At 42.9% G+C, this 16,706-nt stretch overlaps 1 protein-coding gene across 3 annotated transcripts in view; it reads right to left on the reverse strand.

The window, feature by feature from the left end:
* PHF20 (PHD finger protein 20) overlaps window positions 1-16,250 on the reverse strand; it is a 108,498-nt gene extending 92,248 nt beyond the window's left edge. For 2 of the 3 annotated variants that reach the window (XR_006729488.1, XM_045528674.1), the window contains exon 1: window positions 16,154-16,218. The gene's annotated coding sequence lies outside the window, so the exon portion shown is untranslated. Of the gene's footprint in view, window positions 1-16,153 lie in introns of all 3 variants that reach the window. The other variant, XM_045528673.1, reaches the window with a different exon arrangement.
* Window positions 16,251-16,706: the final 456 nt, after the last annotated feature.

Consider the following 16,706-nt stretch of genomic DNA (forward strand, 5'->3'; position numbering starts at 1 on the left):
TAACTCTGACCCACCTGTTTGAAGTTCCATTCTCTGGTATCACACAGAACACAAAACTAAATGACTTGGGCTTTCTTATCCCATTACCAATCTTCTCTCTACCCCTCTTGCGTGGCAGAGTTTGTTTTCAAATTTCATATTAATTCATTCAACCAACCATTAATGAGTATTGTCAGTAAAGCACTATGCTGGAAATGCTGAAAATTATAAGTCCAACTCAGTCCCAGCTCTAGTCCATCCAGCAAGACAAACACAAATACTGAGGAGAGATGATGAGCTTTAACATAGGTCAAGGGGAGGGACATGGGAGAAATCATCTGAAAGTATCTATTTAATTTGACAATATCTACCAGAGAATAAAAAGCAGTTCATACAGAAGCAGGAACTTCAAAAAAATTACAAAAGAAGTACATTTTTACTTCTTGCATTTAGTTTTAAACACAATTTTTCTAAAGATGCAATAGGGCTAAGATTCTGTAGCTTTTAACTTATCCATTCTTCATGGCCTTAGCTTTTTCTTCCAAAAATCTCCAACTTCCAGAATAAGAAGAAAAGAGAGTATGTTCAATTTGGACATAGGGAATATTGACTAAGAGAAAAAAACCTGATGCAATCTGTATTCACATAGGATTCCATTTTAATGACCTTGGTAGGACTTCAGATTACTCCTTTACATTCAAATTTCCGTACAATGGGAACCCACTGCTACACAGAAGACAGAGCCTACTTTATTTCCTTATATACAGTATTCAGTCAATGTTCCCTGCGTCAATGGTAATGAAAGCTTTAAATGCACAGTTTAAAGGGTACTTCAAAGGACAAATTGGGAGAAAATAACTGCAACCCATACCACAAAGAGCTAACTTCCTTTATTAACAAAGAGTGCATACAAACCAAGGACAAAAATTCAAACAAGTCACTTAAAAATGGGCAAAGTGTAAGAACTGGCAGATGGGGTGGGAAGACAAGATACAAAGGTCTAATAAGCATATGATATTATAATCACATAACCTCACCCTAAATTAAAGGAAACACAAATCAAAATATCAATTTTTCACTTCTGAAACTGGCAAAAAATGGCAAGGATAAGGAGAAAAGAGCATGCTTACATACTCCTACCAAAAGCATGAATTGGAAAAGCTTTTCTAGAGGCAACTTCCCACTATACAAAAACACACATTCCCTCTGACCCAATAATCCCACAGCCAGTAACTTATAACAGAGGTACACTATAACACCACCACAGTCTGCCAAATTATCTGTAAGGATAATCAATAGAGCTCTGCAATTTCTGCAGCCAAAATGTCCATCAAAAGAGGCCTCATTAAATAAATTATGGTTCATCTATACAACAGAATCTAGTTCAGCTACTAAAAGGAATAATGCAATCTGGAGATGCTGAGATAGAGCTATCTGCAAGGTATATTGTCAAGTGAAAACGCATAATGCAGAGGCATGGTATTATCTACCCCTTTATTGTAAACAAATAGAGACATAGATCTATTCTAGCATATGCATAAAATTATTTCTTGGAAGGAACTGAGGAACTGTTTAAATAGTTCCTTTAATAACAGGAACAGAGCATGAAAATTTAACTTTTTTTTACCTTTCTGTATTAGAATTCTTTAACTTTGTGAATGTACTCCTTTTTATTTTTAATTGTCAGCAGGGATTATCTAGGTGGTAAGATTTTAACTTTGGATTACTTCTTTATATTTCTTCATATTTTTAAAAATGTAATTTAAATATATAAATTTTTAAAATGCAAGAATTTAATTCTTTTTTAGAAACTGAGTCTCCCTCTATTGCCCAGGCTGGAGTTGCAGTGGCATGCAAGATCATAGCTCACTACAGCCTTGAACTCTTGGGCTCAAGTGATCCTCCCATCTCAGCACCCCAAGTAGCTGGGGACTACAGGTGCACGCCACCACACTTGGGTAACTTTTTATTTTTATTTTTTTTGTAGAGGCAGGGGTCTCACTATGTTGCCCAGGCAGGTCTGAAACTCCTGGCTGCAAGCAATCCTTCCACCTTGGCTTCCCAAAGTGCTGGGATTACAGGCGTGAGCCACCACACATGGTCAAGAATTTAATTCTTATGCTATCTTACTGGATCTTCACAATTGCCAGATGATATAATTAGGGCTAAATGTAATGTTCCCATGGTACAGAAATGAAACTGAGATGCAGAGGGGCTAGCAGCTTTTGAGGTCCTCCAAAGCAGGAAAAAGCCCTCTTATCAAAATTAACAGGATTTTCCCAGAAGTAGACAAACCACTTCTCAAAACGACATCTCAAAAGGCCCTTTCTCTTTCCCCTACCAATGTCATAGCTGTGCTTATATTCATGCTTTTAGATATAAACATAATTTGAATACAGGAAGATAAAGCAATTGGATGCTTTTCAAATGTTGTGTCAGAACTATCACACCATTATATAACAAGCAGAAATATTTAATTTTTCAGAAAGGACAAAACTTAACCGGCCCAGCTGTGGGGAAACAGGAACACTGGAACACTGCCTGGGGCCCTGACCACGACCATCTTTTTATATCTCAATCTTGAAACAAGGAACAAGCTGTGAAACTGCTTATACTCCTGGACTCAGTCATTTAAATCTGAAGAATATAGCCCCGGATAAAAATAAATCATTTGTGAAAATGAGAAAAAACCAATAGCTCTTTATATAAGATTCTGAGGAATAGTTTACATATTTAAGAACAAGAGAATATTTAAACAAAATTCAATATAGTAGAACTACATTATAAACTTGACAGATATCTAATAAATGAAATAAAGAATGCTATTAACCTACTTAAAGGATGAGGATATGAACTAACCTTGCAAAACGAGAGTAGATATAAAACACCCTTATGCAGACCAACAAGACCCACATAAAAAACATTTGTAATAACAACTAATCCTACATATATTGACTCATCTAATCCTTACAACTATCACAGCAGTAGGTACTATTATTAAACCCCATTGTAAAGATGAGAAACAAAGAAAACAAGATACCCATAGAGTAAAGGGCTGGGCCAGCATTTGAACCCAGGCCCAGCGGCTCTTGACTTCAGATTCTCACCAAGTTTGTTTATAAACCTTATCTTTGAGCTCTCTTTTTTCACTTACGTATGGGAATAAGAGTCCCTATCCTGGGTGCTATGAGAATTAGATGAGAAAGGTTTGCAAAACCACTATTAAAATGTCTACCACTAAGTTGGTACTCAAAGAATAGCAGCAGAATTTTCTAAATTCATAATACATTTACAGTTAATGTTGTACTAACAAGAACCCTGGGTTTTATTTTAGGAGAGGTGAAAGAGTACTGTCACCATGGTAACTGGAGGTCTTGATCTCAGCAATCCCATTGTGCTCAGGGAGAAGGGAGTGAGGGTTCAAAGCAATAAAGAATTAAAACTGATAGATGGGTATGGAACAAGACCTTTCAGTGAGCTGGCTCTGGGACAGGGTTAGAAGAAAATAAACTCTGGGACTCTCAAGGAAAGAATGCCAATCACTAGAAACTACAGAATAGGCTTTGGGATAACCTAATGGTGCTTATCACCAGGCTTGCATTCAACCTCAATTAAAGGGTGATGGTGCCTTTTAATAAACTCAGTGCAACTGCTTTCAATAGAGGGACACTTCAGGTGAAAGACCAGTGTAAATCTTGATGCCTCCTTTATTCAGTAAATATGTACTGAATTCCTGTGGTGTACCAGTTGCTGGAGTTAGATAACAGGAGGACGAGACACGCCCAACCTTGTTCTCTAGTGGGGAAGGCAGGTAAGAAACAAGATAAACACTTACATAAAGATCATTTCTGACAGAGATAAGTATTGTGGGAGAAAAACCAAAATAATGTGAACCCATGACATGGAAGGACCAGTTTAGATAATGTTGTTAGAAAGGACTCTCTGAGGAGCCAAGGACTAAGCAGGGACCTAAATTATAAGAAAGAGATGGCCATGTGAAGATCTAGGGGAAGAGAATTCCAGGCAGAGGGACCTTATTAAAGGCAAAGAGCCTCACACAGGAATAAACTTTCCTCCCAGACAGACTGAGCTAGAAGGTAGAGACTCTGCCTGCACTCCATGCTGCTGTCCCAGAAAAGCAAAAACAGTATCAGCAGGTCCAATGACACCTAGGTCTCCCAGGGAGAAGCTTCCAAGGGGACTTTGCCAAAAGTTCTGCCTTGGAAGAAGGCCGGGGACTGCTTAGGGATGAGAGCATAAACAGGTTTTAGACTCAGATTCTGGCCACTGGCTCTACTCATTGTTGGCTGAGTGATGATGAAAAAAAAATCACTGAGCCTCCACGTGCCCATCTATAAAATGGGATCAACAAACCCTACCTCCTGGGGTTGTTGTGAGAAACAAGCAAGCTAGGAGACGTCAAGTGCTTAGCACAGTGAATACTAAATACTTGGTATTGGTGAAGGTAATGGCAGCATGCTAGAAAACAGGACATAAGACACAAAGGATTACAGTCAATATTATCATTAAAAATTAACAAATACGGCCGGGTGCGGTGGCTCATGCCTGTAATCCTAGCACTCTGGGAGGCCGAGGCGGGTGGATCGCTTGAGGTCAGGAGTTCGAGACCAGCCTGAGCAAGAGCGAGACCCCCGTCTCTACTAAAAATAGAAAGAAATTATCTGGCCAACTAAAAATATATACAGAAAAAATTAGCTGGGCATGGTGGCGCATGCCTGTAGTCCCAACTACTCGGGAGGCTGAGGCAGTAGGATCGCTTAAGCCCAAGAGTTTGAGGTTGCTGTGAGCTAGGCTGACGCCACGGCACTCACTCTAGCCCGAGCAACAAAGTGAGACTCTGTCTCAAAAAAAAAAAAAAAAAAAGAAAGAAAAAAAAATTAACAAATAGTATCCAATATGCTAAAGAACGTAAAGAGCACATCTTTAGTCCTAGGGAAGTAATAGCTGGTTCACATAGGGCCCTTTCCCAAGTCACACTAAAAGAGCTGAATTAGTCCCTTTTACTGGAGAGGGTAGTGAAGGAGGGAGGAAAGGCATAAGAGAGGTAGGGAGAGAAAAAGAAAGAAAGAAGGAAGGGAGGGAAGGAAGGGAGGACAGGCAGGGAAGAAGAGAAGGAAGAAAGAAATAGGCCCCAAAACTTCCCCTTACCCTCTTCCCAGATATTTGAAATGCTTTCTCTAAAAGTCAAGCTTTCCCTTCCACAATTAAAATTCAGACAGACAGCAAACACAGGTTGAGTTTCTCATTCCAAATTACTGAGAATGTGTTGATTAAACCAGCGGATCTTCCCAGAAGGCAGGGAAAGGGCCTGGTGCCCAGGCTTGGTTCTAAAACATATTTGCTATATGACCTTTGGCACATTACTCAACCTCACTGAGCTAATCATCTTACCCTTACAAGTTCCTTCTTTTCTCCCCATCACAGTTTAAGGCCTCAAGAATGGCCAATGTCCCAAGCTAGAAATATGGGCATTGCCCTTACCTCCTTTTCCCTCCCTCACCTCCCACTCTCAGTCACCATTTTGTAGGACTTACTTCCAGGTCTCCCCCATTGTCAAGTGGTTGCCTAACTCAGGCCCACATCAGTTCTAACCCCAATTACTGCAACAGCTCTCAACAGAGCTCTATGACCGAGTATCCTCTGAAATAAAAAATAAACACATCAATAAAAACAGAGCTCTAAGCCATACCTTCCCCAAATCAATATTGTCCCAGGAGCTGACATCTGAGTGCCTATTTTATGACAGATACTAAGTGCTTTATGTATATATCATCTCATTTAGTGTCTACCTCATAGGTTTGTAAGGATTATTCCCATTTTATAGATGAGAAAACAGGTTCAGAAAGTTACCCGAATATATTAACAAAGCTAGCAAGTATCGAGGACAAGGAATCGAGTCCAGGTCATCTGACTCCAATCAACTACACTGTTGCTAATCTTCCTCAACAATACTACAGTGGTATTTCTAAAATGTAAATCTGATCCTAAGACTACTATTCTAAAACAGTCCAGTGATTTCCCTACAGAACGAAGTTCAAGGTACTCAGAGCAGCATTAAAAGGCCATCAATGAGTTAGCCATTATGACCCAACCAAATGGAAGTCTCTAAAGATAGGAGCTTAAAAGGAGCAAAGCAGGCAAGCTTAGCAGAGAGGCAGTGGCACATAATGGTTATGAGCCAGAACTCTGGAACAAGACTGCCTGGGTTTGGACCCCAGCCTCACCACTTTCCAGATAAACTTGCACAAGTCATTTCCTCTCTGAGCTCATCTGTAAAATGGAGACAGTACTGGTACCTACTTCATACCTTCACACAGGTGTTACAAAGATAAAAGTTACTTAGCACAGAGCCTGGCACACAATAAGCTGTCAAAGTTATTACTGTTCTTGCAGCCCACACTCCTGCCACATCCAGACTTCCTACAGTTCTGAGTTCCAACACCTTTGTGCAAACAAGCTGCTTCCTCTGCCTGGTCCTTCAGTGGTCCTCCAGTGGCCCACTCCTACACTCTCCCATGGCAGCCTGACCTGCCCTCAGGGCCACAGCATTCATCACTCTACACTAAAACCGCCTATTTGAGCCAATCCCTCCCAAGAGGCAATGAACTCTTCCTAGGCATCCCCAGCATCTAATAAGCAGTGCCCTTACATGGCAGTCACATGTTATTAAATACGCTCAGCTTTCTCACTTGCAAAATGGGAATAAAAACAGGAAAAAGACCAGTATCATCTACCTCAAGGGCTGTAGGGATTTAAGGAGATAATCATACAGAGGCTCATTGAAAAGTGCTATCCACCAGTAAATATAAGAACTGTTATTACTCCCTGGGGGCACAGGGAAGAAGGCTAAGCACAGGGAATGAAGCACCTGAGGACAGACCGTGATTCTGTCCCTGGGGCCTAGGAAAAGCTGTATTTGTTTTTTGTCACTGGTGGCTCCAGTCTGTAACTATCTATAGTCTATAGAAAATATAGTCTATAGCTCTGGAGTGGGTTTTGTGTGGGTTCCTTTAAGTCTTTTTTTAAACACACCTGAGTAAGCTGTTCTTAAAGGGTTTGTTAATTGCAGTATCACCGTATTACAAAGGAAAACAATTTGGAAATGAAGTCATTACTCAATGGGGCCTCCAAAGACATTTTCCTGAATTACAACCCTTTCATTGTCTGTGGAGTTTTAAAGGTATATAAGTTAAATTTAATAGATAATTAATTAATTCCCTTCTTCTTTAAATACTAACTTTAATTCCTGGCCTTTATTATTAATATCAAGAAATGGAAAACATTTACTGAGTCTTTACCACATGCTAAATCCCTGACAAATATCTCATTCCTGATAATGCAGAGTAGTCTGGCAGTATTATCCCATTATACAAAGGGGAAAGGAGACTTAGAGCAAATCAACAACTTGCCCACGGTCACCCAGCTAGGTAGAAGAGCTGCCATTTGAGAAACAAGACTTCCTCCAAAACCCACTACACTTACATTGCTTTTAAAAACAAAGTCTTTGGGATACTTGAACATAATGATATTAAGGGATTAGTTTTTGTGTGTGAAAATGAGAAAAAACTTTAAGCCTTTATCTTTTACAGACACTACTGATAAAGTTATGGAAGAAATATAAACTAACAAAGAACATGGAGGGATTTTACAAACATTTGGTGAGAGAAATAAAACAGTAAATATGGTAACATATACTCAACTTTCCATAGATCACCAACCTATGAAAACCCTATAAATTAGAGTTTCTTCTTTCCTTCCTTTTTTTTTCCCCCAGATGAGGTCTCACTATGCTACCCACACTGGTTTCAAACTCCTGGGCTCAAAAGATTCTCCTGCCTCAGCCTCCCAAGTAGCTGGGATTATAGGAGTGAGCCATTGTGCCCAGCTTAAACTAGGTTTTCATATTCCCATTTTGCAGATTAGGAAATGAAGGGAAATGGTAACATTTACTGATACTTCCAATGATCAGTGTCACGCAGTTATGATACTTAAGTGAGGAAATAGAGGTCCAGACAGGTTAAATAACTTGTCATGCTGGATATGTCTGCTTCCAATGTCCATACCACAATGAGAGGATGGGGTGGGGAACCTGGAGCCTTCTGATTTCAACATTCTTCTTAAGCACCAAAGGAGGCAAGAAAAGTTTCTTCTTTCTCTGCTGTACCCCTTTTAATAAAAGGATTTGTTCTGCAAAATTTCAATTCAATCAAAAGGCCACATTTAAGGACATAGAAGGCCACATTTTGCCTTAAGGCCACAGGTTCCCCACCCCTGGATGTCCAAGTTACATGTGGCTACAATGGCAGTTGCTGGTGCTCAAAATCCACCTCCAAGTTCCGGGTCCTCACCAGCACATACCATGCAGCCTGGACATGAAAGGTGGCCTCTTTATCTTGCCTTTCTTAACGGGAGATGTCTAATTTTCATATAGGTCACAGCATGACCAATTTCCTATTCATTAAAGCATACTGGACAGCATTCACCATTCCATAGGACCAAGGGACAGTCAAGTAGCCCAAACCAGCCATGCCCGGGAGCCTCAAGAAAGGAACAAAGGTAGTCAAAATCATACAGACATAAAGTAGAATGGTGGCTGCCAGGGGCTCAGAGGAGGGGAAAAGAGGGAGTTAGTATTTAATGGGTACAGAGTTCCAGTTTTCCAATTAGAAAAGAGTTATGGAGGGCCGGGCGTGGTGGCTCACGCCTGTAATCCTAGCACTCTGGGAGGCTGAGGCAGGTGGATCGCTCGAGGTCAGGAATTCGTGACCAGCCTCAGCAACAGCAAGGCCCCGTCTCTACTAAAAATAGAAAGAAATTATCTGGCCAACTAAAATATATATATAGAAAAAAATTAGCCGGCATGGTGGCGCATGCCTGTAGTCCCAGCTACTGGGGAGGCCGAGGCAGTAGGATCGCTTAAGCCCAGGAGTTTGAGGTTGCTGTGAGCTAGGCTACCGCCACGGCACTCACTCTAGCCCGGGCAACAGAGCGAGACTCTGTTTCAAAAAGAAAAAATAGAGTTACGGAGATGGACAGTGGTGATTATTGTACATTATGAAAGTAGTGATTTATTTATTTTTTTAGAGACAAGGTCTCACTCTGTCACCTAGGCTTGAGTAGAGTGGCCCAACCATAGCTCATTGTAACTTGAACTCCTGGCCTCAAACAATCCTCCTGCCTCAGCCTCCCAAGATTCTGGGACTACAGGCATATACCACCATTCCTGGCTTATTTCCTTTTTTTTCCTTTTTTTTTTTTGGTAGAGGCAGGATCTCACTATGTTGTCCAGGCTGGTCTCAAACTCCTGGCCTCAAGCCATCCTCCTGCCTCAGCCTCCCAAGGCACTGGGATTAACAGGTGTGAGCCACTGTACCTGGCCCTATGAAAATATTTAATACCACTGAGCTGTACACTTAAAAATGCTTAAGATGACAAATTTTTCATTTGTGCATTTCACCACAATAAAAAAATTGGAGAAGAGAAAAAAAAGAAAGGCAGAAAGGCAGCCTGAACTGGGATGATTGGCCTTATACAATTAAAGGATGTCTGCAGGTTCAGGAATGAAATCTGGGGTGAGGGTGGCAAAGTACCTCAGTTCCACCTGTTTGATATTGTAATTAAAAGTGACTAATTCAAACTTCTAGAGGGAAAAGTAAGGCCGCTGTAGAGAGGATGATACAAGAGCACTGAGACTAGAGGCCAAAAAACCTAGACTCCAATCCAGGCTCTGCTTATTAGACAACTGGCCTTGGACAAGTTACTTAGTCTCAGTTACCTTCTCTATTAGGCGAGAGTAATAGATCAGTTCTAAAGATTCAGGCCGGGCGAGGTGGCTCACACCTGTAATCCTAGCACTCTGGGAGGCTGAGGTGGATGGATCATTTGAGCTCAGGAGTTCAAGACCAGCCTGAGCAAGAGCAAGACCCCATCTCTACTAAAAATAGAAAGAAATTATATGGACAACTAAAAATATACAGAAAAAATTAGCCAGGCATGGTGGCACATGCCTGTAGTCCCAGCTACTTAGGAGGCTGAGGCAGTAGGATTGCTTGAGCCCAGGAGTTTGAGGTTGCCGTGAGCTAGGCTGACACCACGGCACTCTAGCCCGGGCAACAGAGTGAGACTCTGTCTCAAAAAAAAAAAAAAAAAAAGATTCAATGAGACTCAAGAGAATGTTCAAAAAATGCTAGCTATAGTTATCATTATTGTAAAATGAGGATATTTCCAAGCCAAGTTTCCACAACCAAGAAATCCAAACACCTGTGCACCTGTAGCAGCAAGGAAGACACGTCAATCCACCTAGCCAAGGACTTTTTCCATATGGGAAAGAGACCTATTGAAAATCAGGTCTCTGCTAAGACAGAGCCCAAATACTCAACTCAGATGCCTAGGAGTCAGCCTTTAGAATCCTAGGATTATGTTCCTGACATGAAATAAATGGTCACCAAATAAAAACCTGTTTCAATCCTTCCCCACTCCCCTCCCCTCCCTCCTTCCCCAAAATTCACTGATTCAAATTCTACCTCCCTTTTATAAAACCGTCCTATTTATACTTGGTGACTCAAATCAGGCTATCAATATTTTACAGAATTTCTGCAAGCACATTAGTTCCATCATTTGGCCAAAGAAAGCAAGCTCCAGAGCTAAAGACCCAGCCCAAGGTCTAGCTAAGTTGTCAAAAGTATTATTACAAATCAGGGTTTCAATTTTCATTAGGTTATCACATGGTTAGTCAGTCAATAACCTGTAAGGGGCAGTTGCTGACAAAGACGGATAAGACAAGGACAGTACCCTCCCTTTCTCCAAGCTCCAAGCTCCCAATCTAGTCAAGGACACTGATTAAGCATACATTTTGGTTTAAAGGATGTTTATCAAGAAAAATGTAAACGTCCCCCATATTACTTCCTAGAAAGATTAGGAAGGAAGAAAATTCCAGAGGTTAAATACATCTTTGAGTCCTGATTACCAAGCCAGTAACTATCTTTGAGTATAATCATGTATTCTCAAAGAACTGTTAGTTTTACTCATTTGTGAAGTTATTTGAAATCTAGACTTCTTATCATTATCCTTAGCAATTTCTTGTCTGGTTTTGTGGCTATGTGTTCCTAGGAGGAAGAGCATTTGGAAGTAACTTTTAAGTGGTATTTGCTGTTAGGATACACTTTTAAATTTCAGATAGGGAGTTTAAGCACTTTTAAAATCCAGGAAGAAATACAAGGTAACTGATTCCCACTGACGGAGATCTTGAGGGAAATGGATTAAAAGCAATACATCTTGGCTGGCCATGGTGGCTCACGCCTGTAATCCTAGCACTCTGGGACACTCAGGAGGGAGGATTGCTTGAGGTCAGGAGTTCCAGACCAGCCTAAGCAAGAGCGAGACCCCCGCCTCTACTAAAAATAGAATTAGCCAGACAACTAAAAATAGAAAAAATTAGCCAGTGTGGTGGCACACACCCGTAGTCCCAACTACTCAGGAGGCTGAGGCAGTAGGATTGCTTGAGCCCAGGAGTTTGAGGTTGCTGCGAGCTAGGCTGACGCCATGGTACTCTAACCCAGGCAACAAAGCAAGACTCTGTCTCAAAAAAGAAAAAAAAAAAAAAAAAAAAAAAAGCATTACATCTCACTTTCCCCAAATTCCAGACAAAGACAAACTACCTACTTCACCTTTAAATTTCATGCCACCTGCCCTGCTAATCCAAAGTAAAAAAGAAAGCTGGGGTGTAAAGGAGAGGAAAACATTTTTAAAAGTCATATCATATTACAAGTAAATAAGGTACATACAAAATACAGCCTCCCTCTTAGAGATGCAGGAAAGTAGCTAACATTGAATGGAGAACTCAGCCACGACTTGAGAATTTCAGGTAGTTCTGAATGAAACAAAGCATGGAACTGACAGAGGACCTGAAGGCGTAAGAATGCTGAAGCTGTGTGTGAAGACAAGCTGGTTGCCTCAGCTAGAAAAGAGAGTGGCAGAAGTGACTCGGACAAGGGAGTGACTGGCAAGCTGCCCAACAGAGCATGTGAAAGAAACGAGATCCGATACAAGCTCCCACAGACAACTGAGTTTCTAAGCAAGGTACTAAGAAAGACTCAGAACAGAGTAGACCTTGAAGCTAATTAGCTCCTCATTTTACAAATGGGGAGAACTAGGCCCAGTAGCATCAAGAGACTTGCCCGAGGTCTCACAGAGAGTGGAGGAGCTGGGACTAGGGCCAAATCCAGATCAAATCCATTACTGAAGAGGATATGACATTTATGTGAAGAATTGTGGGGGAAGGGGACTGGGAAGAGGGCTGGGAACACAAAATAGCCCAGTCATTCAGGTTTGTCCTGATTAGGGCTAGCAATAAGATCGTGCTGGAAGAGGGCCATGACAGGTGACAGCCAAGGAAATAGGTACAGATGATCTATAACATTTAGAAAGGAAAAACCCAATTGAGACTCAGAATAGATTAGGTATGTGAGAGATCATCATTAGCCATGATCCCCATCAAAGAATGTCATCTTCCCACCAGCCTTTACCTTTCTGGAACATCCACTTAGAGACAAGCCAATAGTTTCCATTCAAGGTCCAGGCACTGCCCTTTACCCTGGCCTTTCCCAGGTCCATTTCCAGAACCCAGAAAACCAGGAAAGACTCCTTGGAAATTGCAGCACTTGTGACCCTGCTGATTTGGGGTAGCTCAGACTCCCTACTCATGGTAGAATGAGAGGTGAGGAACCAGAGAGACAAGCTGGCTGTGCAGTATTTACTACAATGATTTATGTCAAGAATTATGTTCATATTTAAGCAAGAAATACTGAACAATTTAAACTTGATCATATACATAGAAACCAAACTCCTGTAGAAGCTTTGGCTATGGTTTAAAAAGGTAAATGCTAGAATAGATGTAATTAATAGTCCTCAGAAGGGGACAATATCCTTGTATAAGCTTTAAGGGATATATAGCTGGTTAAAAAATAAAATGAAAAACAATACCCCAGCATAAGGCTAACCACCACTTTCCTATTTTCACAGAGAAATCTTGGACTTTGTGCATGAAACCTGACTACCCAAGGTACAGTTTAGTAATGTTAGCATCTCCTGCAAATTAGACATGCAGACACTCAGGTCCCATTGTAGACCTACGAAATCAGAATCAGCATTTTAACAAGACCCCCAAGTGATTTGTACCCACAGTCAAGTTTGAGAGTGCTGTTACAGAATACTTTAAGAGTGCACTGTACAGCAGTACACAGATAAAGTATCAAACAGCCAAATAAAGAGACAAGGTACCTGTTCACTTTCAGCATACCACATTTTATTACGTACTGCTCATATAGATTTCCAATGTTTTTTATAAATTTGGTACTTACTAATGACCACATGATCTAAATGCAGGATCTATTTTACTTCCTGAAATAACACAATTAGTTCTAGGGCTTTCATGCACATGAAATATAAAACAGCTTAGCTGTTCTGAAAAATACAATAATTGTTAATTTTATTCAAGTTCCAACATGGAGTTCAGAGCACTTCTCCACAAGCCCCATTAACTTCTACAGATTGATACCTAGGAGTGTCATGAACCCCCCCACCCAGCATCCCCAAAAAGCAGGTGCTGAGCAAACATCCAGTTTCCAAATGATGATCAGAAAAGGACTCAGTCCTGAAAATGCAGCATTTTCCTGGTTTGCCCTATTAGTGTAGCTTCTCAGATCCAAACTCTCTCCCCCACTGAGGAGTCATGCAGCTGCACACTCAAGTACTTCCCAAAGGGGAGAAAGGTCAAAGGTATCATCATCCCCTAAACACTTGGAATTCCAGCTGTGGAGTAATTAATCTGATTGGGAGTTCAGCTGAGAAGCCCTGAATAAGATCTGGAAAGGCAGAGGGAAACACAAAAGAAAGAACCTACTTAAGCTCTTAAAAGACAAGAGGTTCCAGATATTTATAGATTTTATTTTTATTTTATTTATTTATTTATTTTTTGTGACAGAATCTCACACTCTGTTGCCTGGGCTAGAGTGCCCTGGTGTCAGCCTAGCTCACAGCAACCTCAAACTCCTGCCCTCGAGCGATCCTCCAGCTCAGGCCTCCCAGAGTGCTAGGAGGAAGCATGAGCCACCTCACCAGGCCTACTTGTAGATTTTAAAAGTGAGGTTGGGGACAAAGATTGGCAAATATGTAAGAGGATGACCAGAGGACATAAATTCCCCCACCCATACCCTAGGGGCAAGAACAAAAAGAGTGCCCAAGGGATTCCTCCAAATGACTTCTTTTCTAGATAAAAGGTAGTAAGAAGCCCATTGGGCTAGAAGCGGTGCTAGGAAAATCTCTTGAGAATTTCTTCCCCCACTACAGGGAGATAAAACAAAGCAGAAAACAGTACCTACCTAAATAGAATCTTATAGGAAGCAAACCACCAGGACAATTAAGTCCTGTGATTAACCAAAGAAATGCAGATAGGTTCCTTTCCACTCTGACTCCAGCACTGGGGGGCCAGGCAGTCCTAGACTTGAGGCCACCTCCAGCACAAGAGGAAGAAAAGGGGAAATCTCTACAGCCACTCAGTAAGCAGAACATTGTCCAAAGACAGAAACTAGAAAAATGCTTGCGGACAGAGCAAACCAGGAGAGAAGAGTTCCTGTTTGCAGAAAGATAAAAGATAAAATAGACTTATGAAAAACAACGTGCAAGCACCCCTGTAGGAGAGGGTACCTCCCCTGAGGGGAGGAGAATTTAGGAGATGTGACTATAGGAAGTGTGCTCAGAAAAAAAGGCCACATAAAACTGAGAGAAAGTGCTGTGCTGAACAAAGATATATACTCAGCAGAGGAAGGAAGAGGAAATGGGTGCACTGACCAGACTGGGAGAGCACCTAAAGGGGAATGTGCTTCCAAAGAGGGAAGGAAACTGAGGAATGAAAATGTCTTGGATGACAGAAAAGCTAACAATGGTAGGAACGCATGATCAACAACCACAGACCACCCACCACCTGGGAATGAGAGGACTCAGGAAAAAGGTGTATCCCCCAGATTTAAAAAGGACCTGGAAGGTGGCTGGACTCTGAGAGCTGTGTAACTAAAAGAGGTGCATTTCATACATTTGGGGGGCACAGGAAACAAATATACTCAGATATGAAAATGAGTCTCCTCCAGGAAATAAGGTAGTTTGATTTGGGGAACTCATGAAAAGAGTGCAACCCCAAGAATAGAAAGAAGGCAGTGAATTCCCTTATTTGTAAAACTGAAAATATGTGCCTGTAAACTTCAGGATTTGGACCTCATTTTCGGTGCACCCTCAGAACTGAAGGACTGAAGAAAGGAAGTGACCCCTAAATTTAAGAAATTCTGGAAGGCATGTTGTCACATTTGGGGCCTGGAAATGGGGGATTCTTCCTCAGAGTTGCAGGGATGTAAGAAAGTATCCCAAAACTTTGGTTAATTGGCCCCAAATTTGAGGGACCCATTAACAGGGTGAACCCCCACTGTAAAGGGAATGCGTACTCTGAGTGCAGACTTGAAAAAGGGAGTACTCTCCCAGTTTGGGGGGCTGGGGACAAGGGGTACAGCCTCACTTTGGGGGGGCTTTACAAACTGACACAATCCCAGGGCTGGAGCTTAGGAAACGGGGTGTGCCGCCCAGATTTTCAAAACTACAGAGAAAGGGGACACTCCCATATTTGGGGTCTTGAGAAAGAGGTGTGCTCCCCAAAATAGGAAAAAAGACCCAATAAAAGAAAACGCATTCACAAAGCACAAGGCAACAGTAGGAACTGATGATGGGGCTCCCGAGAGCCACACAGCTCAGGCCCGGGCCCTAGCGTTCATCCCCCACCCCCAACACCGCCAGCTCCGCGCCCCGGGCCCGCACCCCGCGGCCCAGCCCCCTCGGGCGGCGCTGATTGGCCGCGGCCGCCGTCACTCTCGCGGGCAGCCCCGAAGATTGGGCGCCACTCGCACGCCCGCCACGCTCTCAGCAGCAGTCCCAGGGCCTCCCTCCAGGCTGGGCGAGCGGGGCCAGGCGCGGAGCTGGGCCGGGCAGGGGACCGGAGCAGCGGTGGCGTCCGTCACGGTTCCTGCCCGTACGGCGCGCGCCCAGCGCGGGCCCGGCCCGACCCTGCCCCGACCAGCCGGCTTCGCCTTGCGGAGCCTCGCCGCGAGCTCACCTCACGGCACCGCTCCAGCTGCGCCGCTCCCGGACCAACCGACAGAAGGACTCTGCGTGCTGCGCACCACGTGACCCTCGGGACGCGCCCAGCGTATCCCCCGCCCTCCACACACACGCACCCTCGCCACCACCGAGTGACGCAGCGCCCCAGCGGCCCCGCCCCCGGCCCCGCCTGGTCACCGTGGCGACGGCTCGTTCAGGCCACGCCCACTGCCCTGACGCGCGGGAACCAGGCTGGCGCCCCATCCATCTGGAACACGAAGTCCCTGCTCACCCGTATGCACTGAGATTACGCGAAGCCGGGGACTAAACACTACCCATCACCTGTTAATTTGCCTGTTAAATGCATCTCAAAACCTCCCACTTCTCTCCATCCCACCGTCACCACTTCCAAGGTGATAGTGGCCTCCACCCCGTTACTATTTCCTCTTTCAGTCAATTCTTCACACACGGCGAGAGCTTTTCAAAACGCCATACTCTACCTTTCCTTCTCTTCTCCAGATTAAGATCTAAATCTTCACCTAAACTATATACCAGGCTCTTCAAAATCT

This window comes from Lemur catta, chromosome 17 (genome assembly GCF_020740605.2).
Source record: "Lemur catta isolate mLemCat1 chromosome 17, mLemCat1.pri, whole genome shotgun sequence".
Lineage (NCBI taxonomy): Eukaryota > Metazoa > Chordata > Mammalia > Primates > Lemuridae > Lemur > Lemur catta.